This window comes from Triplophysa rosa, linkage group LG24 (assembly GCF_024868665.1).
Source record: "Triplophysa rosa linkage group LG24, Trosa_1v2, whole genome shotgun sequence".
Classification (NCBI taxonomy): Eukaryota; Metazoa; Chordata; class Actinopteri; order Cypriniformes; family Nemacheilidae; genus Triplophysa; species Triplophysa rosa.
The window spans coordinates 10277965-10300425 of NC_079913.1; the positions used below are offsets into that span (position 1 = coordinate 10277965).

Below are 22461 nucleotides of genomic sequence, written 5' to 3' on the forward strand. Positions count from 1 at the left end.
TGACATTTTCAGTCAAAACTTGAAATATGAAAGGTTCTCAAGAATGTATTTATTACCAATATATTGAACCATCTTTTTATATTTACTAAACCCCTGATGATAGAGTCCAGACATCAGAAAAATATCAGTTTTATGCATGTATTTTTAAAAGAAGGAAAAATGTCTGTCATGGATGTGACAAAAAAAGACACATGTTTTTGAGAGACAACACGCTTGAAAGGATTCCTGAATTAAAATGTACAAAACAGATGCAGTAATATCCAAGAAATGGAGAAGGGATTTATTTTATCTAACAAATATTGACATCTGGCCTATCATTGTGGTGAAAACCTGGACATTGATAACATAGAATGAAAACGTAGAATCTCATTGGCTCTTGCGTGTCTTATGACGAATAACACAACAACTAGTCATGAGACATGCAACGATCAATGAGATTTAATGTTACTGTGTTATCGACATCCTATATGGACAAGACAGCATCATATAATCAGTCCATATGACTTATGCGTTATATTACAGGTCTATAGCCATACAATAGCTTTGTGCAAGTACCTGATTCCAGACTCCTCAGTCCTTAATTGTCACGTTTCCTCTAATTACAAGGTTGTCCTATAGGTCGTGTTCTAATTTTGCACGATTTTGTGAGTATGCACATGAAAAGAGAAACCTGACCTGTATGTGTGTGTGTGTTCAGCAGCTGTCTGAGTGGATGTCATTAATGGCCAACAGCTTATTCTATTGCTTATAGGCTTTTGCTAATGTAAACTGTCAGATTGAACATATTGCTGCCTGCAGCACACACGCACTATAGAAAAATGAACCGTCACAGCGTGAGCGAGGTATTAGACAGTGCGTGAACAAGAGACGGCAAGAAAATGAGGTCAGGAGGAAGAGAGAAACAAAGAGAGAGAGAGAGCTGGAGCCTGAGAGCGCACAAAGGGAGCGATCCCGATACTTCGCACATCTAACCTTAGTGCTCTGAAGTGTGTAAAGTGAGCAAAGCAAGATCGCATTCAGACCGCATAACTCCGCCCCCTTTCCTTATCCGCATTTGCAGACGTGCAGCTGCCGAGTGTTTCTTACCAAACGGCATGACCTTGTGGATCATTCAAATCAGTCTCCCCCACTCAGAGATGCCAAAAAGCACGATACCCATAATAGCACCCAAAATCAAGCCAACAAGTATACAAATCAGCTGATTTAGAAAATGACTCTGTTTAAAAACTCATTATTAGCATTAATGCTGTACTAAATTGCTTTGTCAGTGAGCTGAGCTCAAGCTGTGTTTATTGTTGTGGCTGTACTCCCTTTAGGCCACTGGTCGGCCCCCCATGACCCACCACCCACCCCTCCCGCGCTGAGCATCTGCACCAGGGGAGTGGCCATGCTGCTGCTCCGGGCTCACAGTGCATTTGCATACACTTTCTCAGGGAATGCCCTTGACTGACTCCTGAAGGGGACGTGGGCTGCATCTAATGTATAGAGAGAGAGAGAAAGAGCAGGGAAATGTGGCAGCCAAAGGGCGCTGTTCATTCACAACGTGTTGTTGTAATTGCACGTTATAGGTATAAAAGCTCCCATACACTCCTAGTAATATTAGCCCTTGTATATAATAATACATAGTGTAATTATGCTTATCCCACCCCGGAATGTGAAAGAGCAAAGGGGGTTGGAGTAGTGAGCGAGTAGTACAGTATATGTACATTGTGCAAAATTTCTGTATAGATGGAATACCCAGTTAAGGAATTACATTTGTTAAAATATGCAGAATACAACGTAACACATGCTATTGTTGAGAATTGAGAATGTATTGAGGTCACGTGACGTGTTCAGCGTTTATTGTAAAGGGCAATTCCAGCATTACGGATGTGACATAAACTCTCAGAATTTGTGTATTGAACCATCTGTTTATATTTGACTAAACCCCTGTTGATAATGTGAGAATGGGAAATAAAAATGCGTTATCGATGTGACGAATAAGACAAAACATTTTTGAGAGACGACATGCATTTTAGGATTCCAGAAAAATGTAAATGCACAAACCTGAAGCATACTTAACAGATGGAGAAGGGTTACGGACGTGACCATTCTGAAATTGGCACTTACCTGACTATGGAAAATCATGCTTTAAGAAATGCTTTAAAATAAAAGTGAGCAATACTTTCAGTTTTCAATTAAGCATAACCTGCTATTCCATTCTGGAATACTGTATCCCGCAATGCACCGTGCATGACTCCTTCCTAAATTTAACTCAAAAGTTACAAACATGCCTTATACTGTTATTAAGGCTAAATGTTACATTTGCATACAATGAATGCTTCCCAGTGTTCAGTCAATTGTAAGCCGGAATTCCGTTCTGGTCTTAACCTTAGTTACGTAAAAAATGGGTGTTTGTGCGTGCTCTTCCCTGTCTGTGAAATGCAAAAGCAGAGGATGGACATGTTTGTTGAGTAAAGATACAGAGCATGGCTGAATGTATGTACAAAAGAGTGCATGTGTCACAGCGATTGAGAGAGAGTGAGAGAGGATCAGTGTGTGCGCATGTGTGACGGGAGAGAATGACAGTGTGTGTGTGTGTGTGCGTGTGTGTGTGAAAAAAGATGGGAAAGGGAGGGTGTTGGGGTAGGTGGGCGGGAAAAAGAGTAGAACAAGGCTCAGAGAGAGAGAGAGAGGGAGGGATTCAGTGCCGTGTGTCACTCGTGGATGCTTATGTGTGTAAGAGAGAGAGCGTGTGCATAAGGGCATCTGTATTTCGGCTGGATCAACTCGATTCTATTTCAGCATCCAGCTCTTGATTTCCTTGTCCTGCTCTGAGCAAAAACCCAGGAGTGACTTCAGACCGCCAGGTAGGGACCCATGACTTCCACTGTACTGAGAACAGTTGCTTACCTGTAACCCCTCCCTAGCCAACTGTACTCAACTGTTTCAAGAGATTTTATGTTAATAATGAGGGTTTGCAGGTCTCACTGTAGGTTGTACAGATTGGTGTTGGATCTGTTGATAATGTTGTGTAGATAACGGTATACAGCGTGCAATTGGCTTTTCTTCTATTTATGTATTTGTGGGGGTGTATGCACAGCCATGTGTGTGCTCAGAGAAAGGCTTTGCATTTTAATTGCTGAGTAAAAACAGTCCATAATAGCACTCACTTAGAGGAGTGTAAGATAGATACTGCTACCCACCACCACTGGCTCGTGACTGCCTTATTCCAAGAGGAATAACTTAAGTTGTGTACCGGCCATGTACAGCCGCTCTTACTTACACTGGCAAAAGAGAGGTCATTCTCTATCTCTCTCTCTCTCTCCAAATTGCTTATTTTTACTCTACTTTTTAGTTCCTAAAAACTATCAGCTTGAGGGCAAACGGGGTATGTTTTTTAACCTTCCTCTGGCTTTCTTAGACCGTTGTTTACATGGCGCGTTTGAGAGGACAGAGTATCGTCCGTCTCAAAATTAAGACTGGATGCTGTACACGCACAGAAATGTGGACTGTGTTATGGGCTTTGTGATGAGAACCTACACCCCCTTCCCCCCGTGCCACCCCCCTACACTCACAGCTCTCGTACCTCATTCCTACTGATTATCTTACCAGCGGATGAAGCGAGTAGCATCCTTGCTACTGTAGTTAATAACCCCTCAAACACCAAGGCACTATGAGTCGTCAGGTGTTTTATTTTTAGTCTCTCTGCATGTTGTCACATGATATATTACTTTCGCACAATTATATTTCCTCCCTATATCTCTTGTTTCCGTAATGTAAACCCACACCAAATTTATGGCTCTCTTCCAATTTCACTATTTTCAGCCCCGCTGTTCACGTAAAAACCCTCTGTTCCATTAGCCTGTGATTTATAAAGGGAACAAAGGGGCTGCTGGATTGTGGTTAACATGCAGAGTTGTTCCATCATTTGGAAACATGAAAGAGGGGAAGAATGGCTTATTGCGGAGCTTCAAACAACTTCGCTCCATTTTATTCCATTGTCCTGTCTGCAATAATTCTCAGAAAGCCAATACTGGCCATCCACCTCTCATCCTCTTTTAGAATAGATTTGTCTAATCAAAGCAAACTTCAATGTGAGTTCAATTCCTTTTCTATTTCCCCAGACGGCTGTCACATTCCCTGCTTTTAAATATTAATTTGTACTTTCACAGAGGTCAGAGTGGTACAGAATGAACAATGAGATGTTGTTTGTTTGAATTTTCCCATTAAGCTTATTTCAGAGACGCACATTTCTGTATGGCTATTGGCTGTTAATAGCGCCGTAGGAGTTTAAACTGCTCACCCTCTTGTATGGTCCAGTACCATGGAGACTGTTTTGAATCGAGTCCATTGTCAATGAACGCAGAAATAAACAATCTGCGTGCGTGTGTGTGTGTGTGTGTGTGTGTGTGTGTGTGTGTGTGTGTGTGTGTGTGTGTGTGTGTGTGTGTGTGTGCGCGTGTGCGTGTGTGCGTGTGTGCGTGTGTGTGTGTGTGTGTGTGTGTGTGTGTGTGTGTGTGTGTGTGTATCCAGCTGTGGCACCAGATCTCACACAACATCAATAACTAATGAGTGAAGCTGGCAAAGGTTGGATTGATACATCTGTTTTTGTTTTCCTAATGGTCACGTAATTTATAAACATTCATACAGAATTCAAAGACGACAAGAAAGCGCCCATTTTCAAATTAGGTTAATAAGGGAACGTTGAATAAAATCAAACACCAATGTAAAGCGACAATAGACGATATTTAGATTGTCGACCAGTGTGTTTTTTAATGGTTGATTCTTAAATTATTTTATTTGGTCCACCCCCTGCTCGACATGTGTGGTTACATCATTGTCTGAACAAATCAATGACATTGAGTTGTGACATTTGGCAAGGACAAACGATTTTTTGCACACTTAAAAAGCACCGTGCTGAAACTAAATATGGCATAAATCTGGTGTAAATTATTGCTTTCAGATGCACATACACTTAATAATGATGGATGCACGTGTTTAGGAGTGTTTTACCCTTTTCTTTACGTTATTGCTGTTTCTCCTAGTCCTCGCGAGCTGAGCTTTGGGATTGGTCGTCTCTCTTACACTCCACAGGAAGAGATGACAGAGAGGAATTAAGGTCACGTGATCAGCGATGTGGGATTCTGCACTCGCAATCTCCTCTCTTTAATCTCCCTTAGACTGACTGTCTCTCTATCTATCTTTCGCTGTTGTGGATTTGGATTGTCTAACAGGTTTATGCTGCTGTCAAAAATTGGCTGTATGATTGTCTGCTTTAGTGTATATATGCTTACCGAGCAGCTGTTTCGTGCCATAAATCCTAATACTGTATAAATAAATAAGTACAGAGAAAAAATATCTGCTTTGCAGATGGCCATATTGGAGCACAATACTGTTTGTTCAAGGATATGTTTTACAGCGCTGAAAATGAAGAAAATGTGAAAATCACAACGGAATTACACTCTAGTCAAAAATGTGTACAGGTTTCATACTGAAATATTGTATATAATTTGGAACCAATTCTCACGGATTAATAAATCATAAGGAAACTAAAAATGCTTTAAGATTCTGAAGAAATTCTGTATAAATTATGGGCAAGATTCAAACCAGAACCACTTTTGGAGTCTTACCAATATTAGAAGCATCTCTTAAGTTTCTTTTTTCCTTGACATGTCATTTTACAAGTACAGTGGTAATAGCGCAAGATAAACAGCGAGACACGGTGCAGCTGGCAAAGAGGTCCATCTGACCGCGTGCACATAGATTCAGTCAATTTCAAATTGGAGCAGATGAAACGCAGGAACACTTCATGTGTGAACGGCCCATCAGGTGCCGAGGAGACCGTTGACAGCTCTCGACAAGCGAGCCTTGCAACCGCCCACGGAGAGTCCACACTCTTCAACACAACATGCAAGCTTTCAGCACCTCTTGCATTTGGACAGCGTCACCTGCCTCGGTTGTTATGGGAGGCTTTGACTTTCAGCACCGGACAGCGACGTGCTTCAGCGCTTGGAATGAGTCGGCTGCTTTCATCACAGTGTCAACGAGCTTATACTCAGTATATACTCTTCCGCTCTTACCTTATTTATTTTTCTGCACTATTCTATATTTTCCTGTGTCGTGCCAGAACAGGATTAAAATATCCATGGCGTCCATGTACAGTAGAGCATATATTTAGCATGTTAGCTAAATCGTGTTAGTCATGCATATGTGTGAGACATGCTAAATAATGAAATGCTCCCGTGTATGTTAAATTTGCTGTGCACATGGAGCTAAACTGCTTTCTGTCTCTTTTAAGCCAGCATGGTGTATTTCACGGGCAGAATCGATGGAATTAATCCGGCCTGGGTTGTACTGAATATGATATATTACTCACCAAGCCTCTGTCAATTCACCCTATTGATTTTAATATCTAATTTTTTACATTACCAAATACGTGCTAGACATGAAAGCCAAGCAATAATCTAGAGCAGTGATTCAGATTTATCACACAGTTTAAACTTTCCACGAATGTGTAAATGACGGCAGCAATATTTTATTGCATGTTGAGTTCCAATTATTTGATAATTTCATGTTGTGGAGTTTGATTCACATTGCCCAGAACTGCTCTGCTTGAGCCAAACACTGCTCATAAAGAGCTTCGAAATGAAAAATAGAGGAATTGGCACATGACAGTGGCTGATTCATACAGTATCTGACCTTTCACAATTAAATACCTTGAACCCCTCAAAAGCTGCACTTGCAGTAGGCGGTGTATTATTGTGGGAATAGCTGCAAAAAGCAGCAATGCTGGACTGATTTCAGCCACTGCTTTTAAACAGTAAACATAACATGTGAAGATGCACGTTCCCAGTCTCCCACACGTGGGACCGATGCATGCTACGCACGCAAACTCTTTGCTCCGTCTGCATGTCAACCCGCCCCCGCTGATGTCTAGTGACAATAATCACAGGTCAAATTCCGTTCGGTTGTACTGTTGTAATCTGGCCCCGTCTCTAAAACTAACCCGTCACCTAATTGAGACAGCATAGTGTTGCGGACCACGGTCATTTGCTTGTGTACATTAGCATAATTAAATGGGCATGAGTTAAGTGCGTTGCAGCAGGCTGTTAATAACATGGCCCCCGCGCCATCAGATACGTTTGCTCTCAGCCGCACTACCACGAAGAAAACGCAACCATCCGTTTGTTCGACGAGTCATTTGCTCTCCGCTATCCGCTGTTTGCGAGCTGGATAAAACTGAGGTCAGTTTTCTCTCCCCTGAGGGAGTCTAATTCTTTATGTGTTATCCACAATCCAGCCATCCATTTTGACCTCACTTACTGGAGGAGCTCTGCAGGACTTGACCAACACAGTCCACAGTGAGGATTCAAAGGCAAGTGACACTGGATTGTATCTTACACAATCGGTTGACTATTTTAGCGACTGCTCTCTGGCAAAGGGGAGAATGTCTGTCGTAAGGTCCAGGTGCGTGTTCAGTGGATACAGTATGCTGCACAGGTGGAGCAGTCGATGCTTCGAACAGATGAGACCGAAAAGCAGGAGTGAAGAACAGAGATAAAGGGAGAAACGTTGGAAGGAAATGAATTATTTATTTGTCTTTTGCTCCAGCTGTTGTTTTTTGCAATGGAGCATGCAAACAGGGCACTGACTGTGAGCACATGGAGACTGGCTTGTTTTTTTTTTACTTTTTCTTCTCTACAAATATACCAAGTACCGGTCATATGTGCTTTAAACAACTAAAAATATTTATTGTCGTCTGTAAATTTAAAAATAAAAGATGTTTTTTTTAGGTAAAAACTGTTCCGTAGTACATAGTATAGTAGCCTACTATACTGTAGTATAGTATTCACTTTTTTGAGTGAGTGAAACAAAAGGCATTAATCTATATTGAAGTTGCCTACAGTAATCTGCTGCGTTGTTGGTTTAGGTGGTTGTTGCTGTTTTTTTACTATCAATTCAAAGAATGCATACTTTGCACAGTTTACATACAGCATTAGTATGTTTTTGCAAACAGAGCCTATGTTGCACATTGTTAATCGTCAAACAAAAATATGTGTGACATTGGACGTGATATTTGGTGCTATGCATTGTTACCATCTGCATCCGTTAATTGGATTTTAAAAATAACGCCTTAAGTATGCAAGACATCTCATCCTACGTCAGCAGATTAATTTATGCATTGTTATAAATGTAATGCGTTGTTTTTCCACATTTGTAATGCCGTAAGTTATGCATTTACATCACATGTGGCAAAGGTTAATTATTCAGTATTGACTCGGTTATTTTATCAAACTCTCTCCTAAATAAATGATTACATGTCATATACAGTATATGACACTGAGCTGAGTCTCTCGCTCTGTTCTACGCAGTAGACGAGTCCTTCAAATAAGTACCTCCCAGCCTCTAAATAACATTAATGACTTTCCAGTCGCAAGACCCTTCGGTGTCCGATAGCTTTTATAGCTTGTGCATTTGCAATGGGTCAGTTGTCGCATGTCAAATAAGTAAAGATCCACCTTCCTATGTGCCTTAATTAAAGGCAAGGGAGTGCTTTCTTAAGAGGCCGGTGATGGATTGAAATCTTAAGAGTCATGACTACATCGATGTTGGGAAAGGAGCCCTTCTTATCTCTAAATGTTCTCCTTTTCCTTCCTCTGCTCACTAGCATGCTTCTGCTTGCCGACGTTGACATGTTTGCTGGGGAGAAAGATTATGCGAGAGCGGAGAGTAATTACGGCTGTAAGCCAGCCATTTGCGTGGCCTTATCAGTCAAATGATCGCCCGGGTCCGGTGTGGATCACATTAAAAGGCATTTCCTGAATATATGTTTGCAGAGTAACCTATTTTCCATCTTATCTTCTGTTGACCAGTTTTCAAAAAGAAGACATTAGATGTAACATTCAAAAAGACAACAGCTTTTAGGTTTGCTTTTGCATTGACGGACGGATCTTAACAATTGAAATAAAACATTAAATGCAAATTACGAGTTGGAGGAAAAGTAAGGGTTTGATCATTTTTCCTGAAAACTGGATGTTCACAGAGGATTCATTCTTGCGTTTCCTTTTTTCGCTGTTGGTCTACAGTTGGACTCATTTGGTCATTGTAATGTGCCTTTTTTACCCGTATCCCACACCTTGATGCCTGAAAGCACTTTTTCACACTGCTTTGTCCCTAACAGACATGACGAAGCCCAAAACCTAGGAGACATTAAAAGGGGTTCCTGCCTGATCTCATAGAAATATGTAAATGGGGATTAGGAATAAGCACCTAAAAATACACCCCTTCATATACAGTATAGCTTAACCTAATATCTTGATAGTGTTTGTCGTTTTATACCGTAAAACTAACAATTAGTAAATGTAAATGGGAGTTATATGCTTATAAACCTGCCGTATGTCCAGTTTTGTTTATTTGATCCATCTAGCTATTTTAATGCAAGGACGCATGCATAATGACCCTAAAGCATTTAAGAAAGGCTTACGCTGGACGTTTATGAATTGGTTATGAAGTCGCTTGGCAGGTGTCAATGTTAAATTCAAAAGCAATCAGATCCTTTTCACCTCTCTAAAGACCTCGGCATCCGCCGTCTCTTAAATATGAGGAAAAAGAGATGAGTAAATGAGGAAAAAAACACAACCCTACACCTCTCTCTCTCCTATCTTTTTCTCTCATCGCACCATAATTAACGGCTGTTGATAAATTTCATACATTATTCATACACTCTGCCACCTTCACCTGCCGAGTGGGGGCTGATTTTCAGGTGCCGCTTTGTTCCTAAAAAACTTCAGCCACAACGTCAGTTTGATAAAATCAGCTCGCTCAGAGCCAGTGTTCTCACTCATTTAGCTCTTACCGGCAGGGTGAGTTGCTCCTGAAGCTCTGGATCTGCCCCGGAGCCCTTTTGGATCTGAAAAGATAACAAAAGAAACTGCAGCTTCGAATGGATTCGTCATGGGCTTTTATTATTTAGATGCATTTCTGGTCCCGCATTGTACTGTATATAAATGCCAGCACTATTTATTTTGAGTGATTTTTTTAATATACTTGTTTACTTGAGTATACATATTTTCTGAAATCTGTTATTCTGGTTATTTGCTCAGTACTTTTGAGGTTTTTTTTTTAAACACAGCCTGTGTTAACCACCGCTCGTAATGTTGAGTCTTTGTTTGGCATGACTGTCAGTGTAAATCATTCACTAGTCCACTGAGATGATAAAGCCCTGGGAGAAATGAATTACCCAGAATGCACTGGGAGTGCCAGGCACAGACAGGATGAGATAGTGGCTAATGTTACCCACCTACCCATTCTGCAATCTCTGGTTTTGCCCAGCGAGAAAAGAGGCAGCAGCGTGGTCAATGATAATGAAAGTACGAGGGGCGTGTATAGCAGCACAATAATACAGTATATACTGTGAAAAACCTTGGGCTGAACTGGCACAGATGAGTGCCCAGCCTTACCTTTTAATGGAGCCCTTGACAGAAATGTGCATTAGTGCTGCAGGCGTCCCGTTCTGTGTACTATGCATAATGCAGCCTATTTGGGACACGCATGCATGGTTGCGCTCATAACAGTCACAGAAATCTGCCATTTAGCTAAGCACACTGCAGATGCATTATTAATAGGGTCCGTCTAGGCATTGCATCTTACAAATAGTCAAAAGCACTGAATATTGAAAGAAAATACTGTTTATATATATGAACGTCCATGACAGAAGTCCAGAGCTACTTTGTGTTTATGTCCGTTGTTATTTTACATAATATGGTTTACCATTTCACCTTGCCAGTAAATGTGGCACTTTTTTGTCACAGGGCCCAATCATGGATCCCAAATTAATTCCATGGCATCATGCAACTCTGAGCCACCCCCCACATCCCCGATTGCCCAAGGCTATGCACGCAGCTGCGTATCTGAGGTGATCTGGAGGTTGAGGACAATGGCTACTCAGGCTTAAATTATATTGGATCACTTCTAGAAAAGTGTTTCATACACCACACGTACAATCAGTCAGCATTGATTTACACGTTTCAAAGGCATTGAGCATAGCGTTTGAAATGACTCTCGTTTATTCTTTACTAGCAAATGAATAAGCAATGCAAGGCTGTATTATGGTAATTTTATCATTGTAAATGTGGGATTTTATGAAACAATCAAGATTTGCGATCTTGCAATCAAGTCAATGATGTTCTAAAAATCTCTCTCTATATATATATAGATATACAGAGAGAGAGAATGAGAAGAAAAGTTTTTTTCTCAATTTTTTCCAAGAAATGTTTTACATTGCAGTGTGATATAGAATTAATTTGGCATACCAGTATTGTGAAACTAATAAATAAACAATCGTGTTCGTTTTTACCTCTGTAGCCCATTGAGATTTGTTTAGCCACATGTGTGTATTTATGGTCACTGAAGCATGCTGGGAGACATGAGGCTGCAGGCTGCACAGTTGAGCAAGCAGGCGGATGGAAGGGGGAAGTGACCTGACGTCACGTTTCACTGCACACGACGCAGGGCGGACAGGGAGTATTGGAACGCCCAATCAGGAAAGAGGAACTAATAAACACGAGTCACCGCTAGAGCTTGTGCGCTCTTCAGCCGTCCAGACAGGTCAAACCTGGAGTTATAATGTGTGATATCCTGCATATGAATGTGTACGCAAAATTGAGTTAATTATCTTTTTGGTTTTAAAATGTCAGATTATTATTTTTTAATATATCGCGACTTTTAATGTAAATGCTAATACTATTAGCAATACTTACGTCAAAATAAGAAAAAAACTCATTCCAAATCCTCACCTCAAGTGCTCAGTTATCGTAATAAATCATGGGAAGGGAAGAAGGACAGAAGTAGGGAAGTAAGGAGGGTAGCAACGAAGAAGAGAAAAGGAAATATAAGTGTTTAATGGCGGTACACAGATGGTCATGTACTTCCCCCCCCATGACTGAAACTCGTGCTTCATTTATCCGTTTCAGGGACTTTTCTATTCCTGTCTCTCTCTTGCTGTCGGAATTCTACATCCCTTCTCCGTTAGAGCTTCTCCTCTTCGTTTAGGGTGGGCATCCTGCTGCCAGCGCCGCTACTGGCATATCTCATTTTGTTGTTTACAGATCTTGTTTTTCTGTGTGAATGATTCGACACTTCAGAATCACCACTTTTCGCTTCTTTTTAACAACGTGTCACTTTATCTGCCTTTATCGTGCCTGGGGAGTCGCGCATAGCAAACTTATTTATTAAACTCATCACAACGAGAATTATGAATGTGCACGCGTTTTCCTATATTTGTGGTCTTTACAATGAAGATCTTGTGTTGCCATGGCAACAACAATATCTGCACAAGATTGTGGTAACCGGTTACTAGTTGATGCTTGGAATTGCGTATTGATTCACCCCAAGGAATTTCACTCGTAGACTACAGACAAACACACACACGCGGGGGAGAAAAGATGCACTTTGTAGTTGTGCTGACCTATAAAGGCAGTGCAGCCTCGTTTTATTTATAGGTCTACGTTAGGAGGAGGAAAGTGTCATTGATGTAGCACTGATGTAGAAAATCTATAAATACACACTCATTCTTCTTGCAATTCTCCACCCTGATGCTGAGCAGACAAGCTCAATTTCCAGCGGAGAACATTCATGCCTTAATGGAAGAAGGACGTGCTTTCAAAACGAATTAGATCATGTTTTGTTTGAGGAAGCCCACAAGCTACCTAATCGAATCTAATGTTGCTACAGTTTCCTCAACAGAATGATTTGATGGCAGCGAACATGCCCTCCAAAATCTGAAACATTTGGCTTGCCATGTGTCATTACACGACAGGAGGGCAGCGTCCTAGCAGCATCATGAGCACTGAAGCAATCATTTATTCAGTATGATCCTGTCTTTTCTCCATAGAAATGAGCCAGCCAGGGTGGAGCTGCAGCCTTCTGGCTATATTCATAGCATTTCTGCTGTTTCATTCCATCCCCTCTATGTGAAATATGACGTTATTGCTTTTTAGAAGCTCTTTTAGCCGCAAATGCATGCTGATTTGGTGCCGAGAAGAGAGAACGCTCTCGGTGCCCAGCAGGACATTTCCAGCAAAGTGTAGCTTGTATCTGTCACATTCATCTTCAGGGCTATATGACACCTAACCGCCGCTACCTCCGGCACAAGACAAATGATCTTATTATTGGAAAGAGCCATTCAAAATAGGATCAGGCGGAGCATAGCAGAGGACCTGTGACTTGAAGTGTGGAGAGTAGGGATGGGTACCGAAACCCAGTATTAAAAGATCCCCGGGGCTAAATTATGAAAGACCGGAGCATCGATAAGCTCCGCCCTTATCGGTTCTGCTTTCGGTACTGGAGAAACGCGCTGCGCGTCTACTCAATCATGGCATCCCAAAAACTAAACGGATGAGCTGTTATAACATCACAAACACGCACGGCTTGTCTCTTTCAAGCAGAGTCATACTCTGGAGTCGTGGCTCGTCTTCCACAACGGATGAGACATGCGCGCAACCTCTATCTATTCGTGTGTATCTAATTTCAATTGGATTATATGATGTGACACAACACATTTTCTACTCGTTTATATAATAATAAATAAATCAGCCCAAATAATAGGCCTATTTGATAACATTGAGAGCTTAATAATTCGTCGCTTTACTTACATACATAGGACAAACATAAAAATCTGTCCATTAAAATACACATTTAAATATTTCAAAAAAAAAATGTTGCAGGCGTCTATGATGAACCAACCCACTTCTTTTAATACTGCTGGTCCGCGCTGAATACAATTTATTTTACATTGCAGAAAATAAAGCAGTGTTATTCTATTCATAAATTCTTTATTTTTGGTCTTATTTTTTTATAAAAAAATATATCCAAAAGCACCGATAAGAAAACCATTAAAGTACCTGACCGATAAGCAGTATCGGTAAGAGTAGTAATACCGTTGAAATCTTAACGATACCCATCCCTAGTGGAGAGGTCACTGTATCGCAAACCACAAGCTGCCGGGTGCACTGAAATACTGTGGGGTTATTCTTTAAACCATGTTTATTGGTTTATTTACACATCATGTTTATTTACACTATGTTAAAGGGATACTTCACCCAAAAATGAAAATTCTGTCATCATTTACTCACCTTCGAGTTGTTCCAAATCTATATAAATTTGTTTGTTCTGGTGAACACAGAGAAAGATATTTGAAAGAATGCTTATAACCAGACAGATTTTGCCCCCATTGACTACCATAGTAGGAAAAAATACAATGGTGGTCAAAAGTGCCCCAGAACGATTTGCTTTACATTCTTCAAAATGTCTTCTTTTATGTTCAACAGAACAAAAAAAAAGTATAAAGTAATTTTTCCTACTATGGGAGTCAATGGGGGGCATATCTGAGATTTGAAATTTGAGCATAAATAAATAAGCAAAATAATATAGGCTATATATTTCTTCAAAATATTTTTTAAATGTTTCTGTAATGATTAATCCACCAGTATGTGTAAGCTCTTTAGTCACAGTAGTATTTCTAATGCTAAAATGTAGTTATTGTTATATTTATTATTGTTACATTTATTAATATTAATTGTTGAATTTACTGCTTTACAAGAAAGGCATAAAAAAGTAGTAAAAAAACTGCTCAACAGTTATTTCTTTAATAGAAAGATAGGTTTTAAAGATTAAATGTATTATTAGGTTATTGTAATATTATGTTAATCTATTGGGTGAAATAGTACATTTTGAATTTTGTGGGACTATTTTAAAGCAATACATCTTATTACATGAAAAATAATTCATAGTGAGCTTTTTTTAGAGTTTGTGTATAAATATTATTTTGAAGCATTAGATACACATGTACACATGATATTAAAATATTGCATACAGAGGCATCATAACATTTTGCAGCCATTCATACTATAGAATTATTAGAAATCCCATAACACAACCTCAAACATTCCCTGAATCACTACAGCTAGCATACTTGTTAAACAAGCTAGGCCTATATTATATAGTTTGTTTGCAGATGTCCTGTGATCGTTCTAGTGTAGTAAATAAACAGTAAGATAACAGGAAAAGAGAGAGAGAGAGAGGGATGAGCCAGACACACTGTGTTCTCCCTGCTGGGAAATTAGTGTCCATGTGCATAATTATGGGATTTACTAGATGAGGAGTGATTACTTTCTGTTTTGTGTATGAGAGCCAAACAGCGTTGTGTGCGTTAGCACGCACCCTCCCCTGCAATACCTCTGCATTGACCGTCCACAAATAGCCTCCATTTCAAATTTCGATTACACCAGTAAACACACTGGTCTGTGTCTCAAGAGCAAATAGAGGATGTTACTGAGTGGAATTTACACAGGTTTACACCTCGGGATGACCCAGGGGGGAGAAGGCGTAGTTATCATAATGCATTCTGTTGGAGCTATTGGAATAGATTCATGAGATTTGAAAAGTAAAATGTTTAAAGAGGCCATAAAAGATAATTTTGTCAGCATTTACTTGCCCTCATGTTCATTAAAACTCATTTTAATGCAAACCTGAATTACTTTTTTCTGCAGAACACAAATAAACAAATATTTTAAAGGACGTTGGTAACCAAACAACACCGCACCCCATTGACTTCTCACTGTAAAACAAATTATTGAGTCAACTTAAAATAATAAGGCAACCTATCACAAGCACGTTTTTGAGTTAACTCAACAAACAGAGACTAAAGTCCACCCAACTTAAAAAAATATGTTTAAGTCATCAGTTGTCACAGTATAGTCAAGTTTACCTAATGGACAACAGAACAAAATATTTTTTGTTGGCTGAACATAAATAGAGAATATAGATTGATCATTTAAAAGAAAACTAATTGATTCATCTTTTACTGCAATTGTGTTTTCTCCCTCAGACAGACCAAAACTTTGATCAACTGTTTAAATAGTTTGTGTTGAATGCATTTATACCAGTTGTGCAATTGTGTCATGCACCTCAACATTGAACACATAAATCTCAACCATTGTGACAATCGAAAACCATCATTCATTAAAAAACTCTAAACACAACAGATAACTAACAGTAACAACAATATTAAAGCATAAATTAAGCCAGCAAGAACTAAAACACTAATATTTAAAAGAAAAACAAATAAAAAAAAACTGAATTGAATATACATTGAACTTTCAAACTCTTGCCAGTTTTGCAAGTTGAGCAAACTTTCTGACACATTTTGGCCAAAAACTTGAGAATCTAAGTCCAGTCAACAAAAGAATCTTTGTTAGAAACATGTTTAGACTAATTTTGTTTAATATATGCAAAACAATAATTCGACTCTTTGAACTAAACATTTTATGTTCAAGTTACTTATTTATCTTTGTAGGGAGAACATTTTGCAAGTTGGATTTTTTACAGTGTTCTGTTGTATGGACACAAAACTACAGACATTTGTAAAAAAATATCTTCTTTTGTTTTGCAAAAAGGAAGAATCATATACAGGTTTTGAACAACATGAGGGTGAATAAATGATGAATACATGATATTTTTTGGTGAACTATCCCTTTAAGGTTGCCATTTTTGTGCATACTGAACCTTAGGGCTTTAAAACAAGTCACACCATGTTTGTTATCAGTGACATCTATTAGCATGTGTTTTGAGACACGTTTTAATAAGCCTCGATAGGATTTTGTTGTTACAACATGAGAGAGCTGTGACATAAATTGCTGTAACATTTGTTCATTCATTTTGGAACATAACTCGGTTATTTAGTGCGCTTGTTGCCCTTAAGCTATTTTAATAAAGAAAAAGAGGAGTTCCACTTGACCTCTCAAAGTGTTTCTTTCACTCAGGTGCCACAATACACTGGCGTGTGAGTCGTCCAGCCCTGGCGACAGCTGCGAAATATACAGCTCATTTCCGTTGCACTGTTGTTTTCCTTTTTTGCTGAGCTTGTCCATGGCCTTCAGGTCAGGGAGCTTTTCACAGTGTGTTTATGCAAACTGTCAGCACCTGAGTTCCGATGAGCTGACCACTCCAGGTTCTTGCACCAAGCAAACGTCTGCACCAGCCAGCCGGACTAGAAGGTTGTGACAAGGTCAGTGCAGAGCTCTCATCGTGGACCTCCGAAGTAGGATTGATATTTACATAGACTGGTGTATCATGTGAACATGTCTAGAGAGATGGCGGTGGTGACATCTAGAGCAGGATTCATGAATTTGTGATGTAGGGAATACAAACAATACATCTGAGGGGGTGGGGTGCAAATGCTTTAGAGCTGCTGATTGCGAGATCGGCATGGCTGGTGGACTTTGGTGGCATGAGTAAAAGATGCGACATGTCACAGCGTGACACAGATGCACACTGATGGAAGCAAGACTGACAAGCTTGCAGGCACATGGGGACTTGAAATGGCAGATTGCTCCTTGTTGAGATAGGTCTATTTTTGGGGCTATGCAGACACCCACTCCACGGGTGACAAATGCAGCTGACTACATTCACACCTTACAGATGTCAGTGAATTATACATGCGTTTGAACTCATTCCATTACTAGCTCTTAAGGACATGTGGGTATTTCTTCAAATCAGTTTTATTAAAAATATTTAAAAATATTAAAAATAAAACACAGGCCTGAATAGATCAAATAAAAAATAAATGTAACCTATATTTCAATATTAAAAAAAATAATAAAAAATGACAGACACATGTAACAGCTAAAGATTAAAATGAAATCAACAAGAAAGCTAAACATACAAAAATAAAAGCTCAAATCAGGGTTAGTATCGTTAACTGAAACTATTAAACATTTCTGTATTGAAATCAAATAATATTCAGGTCTGAATAGATCAAATCAAATAAGTGTAACCTATATTGCGATATTACAAAATAATAAAGAAAATGACAGACACGTGAACAAAACAGTTAAAGATTAAAAAGAAATCGACAAGAAAGCTAAACATATTAAAAATAAAAAGCTATTTCATAAATTTATCAAACTAAAAACTATAAAACAAAAATAAAAAAACTCTTCTTCAAATATGGGCACTTTTGGCCCTGTGACTTTTAGGGAATAAACTCTTGATTTTTTAATGTTCTCAGTGTTCACTGGTTTTAGTTTGTCAGCTAACAGTGTCCTGCATTGAACAAGAAGAACTTTTTATTTTTTCTAGAAATGTATTTGATAACATTGTGTAGGATTTTAAATCCAATGGCTGACTCCTTGTGCAAATGACGAAATACAGCCATTGAAATAAGGTATTTAGTGATTCACCTTAACTTTTTTCTCAAATTTTAATGCGTCCTATTTTATATCAAGCACATTCTAAAAAAGTGCTGGGTTATTTTTCAGCATTGGGTCAAAAAGGGACGAGCCCAGCCATTGGGTTAAATTAACCCAACAAATGGTTTACTATATTTGACCCAACAATGGTTTGAAACAACCCAGCATGGTTTCATTTACAACCTAAGGGTTGGGTTTGTCCTTTTTTGACCACTTCTTCATTGACATCGTTGTCTCCAAGGTAACCAACTACAGTACACTAGTACTTCCAAACAAGGACATGAAAATCTGTAATATGTCAAAAGCTCCAAAAACTTTTTTGCCATATACACACTTGCACAGCTTTCCACACTGTGTTTAATGCTCTCGTCTGCACAAACAGGAGTCAAAGTCCTTTCAAAGTAGCCTGCTCTGTTCTTACCTTCCATTCTCTGTTGCTGGGAACAATTCTGTTAATACTTCGTCCGCGCAGTAGTCTTCAAAGGGCCCCGGACAGCGCTAGGCTTTAAAAAAACTGCGGTGAGTGTGTTGGGAGAAGTGATCATCTCTGGTCCCGTGTTCCCTTCTCCCGCGGCGAGCGAATAGAAGCTATACCCTCCTGGAAATACTTGCCTATTAGTATGCAGATTTAGACCACCCTCTCCTGAAAACACTTCTGGAGCTATTGAGTTGATTTTTCAATTTTGCGCTGCTTATCCCGTTTCGCCGCCCATAATAGAAATTTCCATTTTGACTATTATGGAGAGCGTGCACGAATAAGCTGCACGGCTAATAACTACCTTTCTCTGAGCGACACCCTCTCTGACATTGGTATGCAATCATTTCTTTTTCTAGCGTTGATTGCGAGACATCGGTCCAGCTTGGAGTTGTTCTGTTGTCATAAAGTAAATTACAACAGAAGCAAAGCAAATTCAATTTGCTTGAGCTGCTAAAATTTTCTATAAAGGAAGGACCATGGCCAATTGATTTGAGTGACAAAACTTTAGATTTGGCCTTTCCATTCAAAGTGCCAATTAAACTGTAACACGCGAGCCAGAGCGCTACGATTGGTCGCAGATATCACAATCATGCCGATGCAATACGACGGAACAATTGTGAACATACTATTGCATAGTCAATGGTTCTTTAAATGCAAGAAACCCAGATACAGTTCATCTAGAGCAAGAGATTTTTATTATTAATTTCAGTATGCATATTTGACATTGTAACGTGGTAGTGCACTTTCCTCGTGTTATTTGAAAGTAATCATTCATTTGCAATTAGAGTGATCTGTCGAGGATGCATATACGAATTGAAGGAGCCATTTTAAAGCATGGCTGATTTCTCTCAGCTCCCTCTTGGGCTGACTAACAGCTTGTTAAGTCAAGGGTTATCAGCTGCAAATGGTTTCAGACAATAAACATGATCAAATACGGGGGCGGTTTTGCCGAAGCGCCCTGGCTGAAGCACGGTTCCGACGCTCTCTGGTCTCTATACATTCTGTTTATTCCTTTGCCTTTCCATTCCTATTGTATATTAAGCTTTTATCCTTTTAGAGTTTTAGACCTTCTGGATCAAATCGTGTGATTATATGATTTATCCTGACATCAAGAGCTTGCTCCGATAAAAGAACACAGCTTAACTAAATGGATAAACTGAACTATTGTTTGTTGAATTGTTTATCCTAAACTAAAGGGTAAACAAATTTTCATTAAGTGGACATTAATTCTTTTATTATGATGATTCATTCATTTAGAAGAGTACGGTAAGAAAATGGCCCAGTCTGTACTAACTGTAAATAGCAATATAGTCAGTATAGCCAATAAGTTAGGTCACACGTAAGTTAGGTCACATACATCTCCAAAACCTTTTTGCATATGGATATATTTAAATATAATACAGACACGTCAATACGAGATTTGGTTTTAATGAATCCAAAGCCATTGGTCCTCACAATGTCTTTACAACATGACTCAAAATGTATTGGTATTTGGAGATGGTTTGATATTTTATTGTCTATGCAATTTACTTCATGCTTTTTGAAGTGTGGCTAAAGTGTACATGTACGTAAGTCATACTACTATCATATACTGTTTGATACTGCAATTTTAATAAGTCGTTTTGAAAGCTTTACAGCCTCCGCCCTCATTCACTTTATTGTGTTGAAAAGAGCACCACTGTGCTGAATCTCCCCTGTTGCGTGCCATTGAAAAACTATTTAATACTAGTTTCATACAGGTTTGGCGTAACATTAGGGGGAAAAATACTTCTTACTTCTTTTAAGATTATGTAATGACATCCAGTATATCAGCTTCTCATTAATGGAGCATGGGGAGCACAGTTTAAGGAGACGTTTAAGTGGATATCCACTTATTTCTTCAGTCTTTACTCATTGTAAATGTTAACAATGATTAATTGTGTTTACCCATCGGCATGTAAACTGGTTCAGATAATTGTGATGGACTTTGGCATGGTTCTCTCCAAAAGGCCAGGGTTCTTCAAACCTCAATGGTCTCTCAACCGTTTAAGACCTGTTGACTCTAATGTGCGAGATTGCAGATTCTGCACAAAAACGCATCACCCAGTTAGTCAGTGCTAATCGTGGTATTCAATATGCATGAATTCATGTAATTCAGTACAAAAACATGCTTTGTCAGCTCACCACAAAGTAGAGGGGGCCAATCTATCATTGTCTGACTATTGTAGTCACTGAGTAGTGTTCGGATTGGGTATTTTGTATTGAAATTGATTTCTGAGTATCCAGCCGTGCTTATTCATGTTATAGCTTGTGCTCTATAATCAGAGGCGGAATGCTTAAACATTCGTTGAAGATTTTGCGAAAGGGAAGAGAAATGTCTGGTTTTGTCCAATTTGGCTAATGATCATATGGAAGCAAGGGTCTACTTCAACCACAATGCATTCTTATTGAAAGCCACTCAAGAACCGGGACGTATCTGATGAGGTCAATTGCCAACCTTTTCGAAAGCATGGCGCACCTTGGACCCCCCTGCAAATACCCCCCCCCCAAACCCCCCACCCGCTCCTTAACATCCGCTCCAACCCTCCATCTTCATTTCTCTCTTTGTTTCATTTCAACCTACCCCGAGGATTTATTTCAGAAAGTATCAAAACTCATTCACCCTGCCTAAGGAAGACTGATTTCTAGCATTGTGAGGCGTTTAACTGATTTCGGCCATATTTCCCAGTTTTTCTGTTTGGAAAAGACTCTTTACAATGTTCTCTTACTGATAGAGTAGCTGATGGAGAAGCTGGAGCAGCATATAAATTCTGTCAGATGAGAAGCTCTGCAAATAAATTACAGTCATAAGCTATCAAAGGCTGCGATCAGGCATAAAAAAGATTTATTATGTTTAGGTCACTCTTGTACGAAAGTTCAACTAGATCATCACCCTTTGATCATGAAAATAAAACGCACTACCTTTCAAAATAGCAAACGAATGGATGTTAAAGAATTATTACAGTAAATTGTACGAGGTATTATACTTATATGCTTTTATTTTGAAGGAATGCTACTAGTTCTAGAAAGTTACATGACAAGAAAATGATTTGAATAACGACATGTTAGGTTTATTATGACATTCTATTTTTCGTCTTTCTACTATACTAATTCAATTTACCTCTTTGTTATACTTTTGTTATAAATTTACCTCTTTGCAAGCACTGGTAGTGTGCAGGATTTATTTTCTTTTTTGCTTATATTTGGACCTGTTGGTCTTTTTTCCTACTCACCTATCCATTAACTACAGGTGTGCGGGATTGACTGTTAATTGGCATCTTTCTACTATGAATTAGGTGACTGGGTTTTGATCTCAGAATTGAATAAATGCCTACAAGAAATAGCTACAAAATGACTGCTATTGAAATGGATTTGATGATACAGGATTGACTTGCAATTCAGTCCTTGTGAATATGAGTAGAAAAGCATTGATGAGGTCACCATAAACGTTACCCACTCTCATATTGAACATGCTGGCAGTTGGATCATAGGTTTAATTTGTTACGATCTGCACTTTGAAACAGATCCCATTATAGGGGATTCACAGTAAATGAAGTCTCAAGACAGGTGCAGCCTTAATCCAAAAAAACTGAGGCATCAGAAAGAGAAATCATTTGAGACTGGACAAAGAATATAGCCTTGGCACAAAGGAAGCCCATATATCTCTTTCACCCAGCGCAGAGTTTCCTAATAGAGCAATTTCAGCCATGCCTCCAGCAAACCCTCTCTCTTTTG

At 39.2% G+C, this 22461-nt stretch overlaps 1 protein-coding gene across 5 annotated transcripts in view; it reads left to right on the top strand.

Moving 5' to 3' along the window:
* syt1a (synaptotagmin Ia) overlaps positions 1-22461 on the top strand; it is a 166238-nt gene that overhangs the window by 91480 nt on the left and 52297 nt on the right. Inside the window, exon 1 of one of the 5 annotated variants that reach the window (XM_057323825.1) lies at positions 2674-2849. The exons of the other annotated variants lie outside the window; for them this stretch is intronic. The gene's annotated coding sequence lies outside the window, so the exon portion shown is untranslated. Of the gene's footprint in view, positions 1-2673; positions 2850-22461 lie in introns of those variants that run through there. 5 annotated transcript variants of the gene reach the window in all.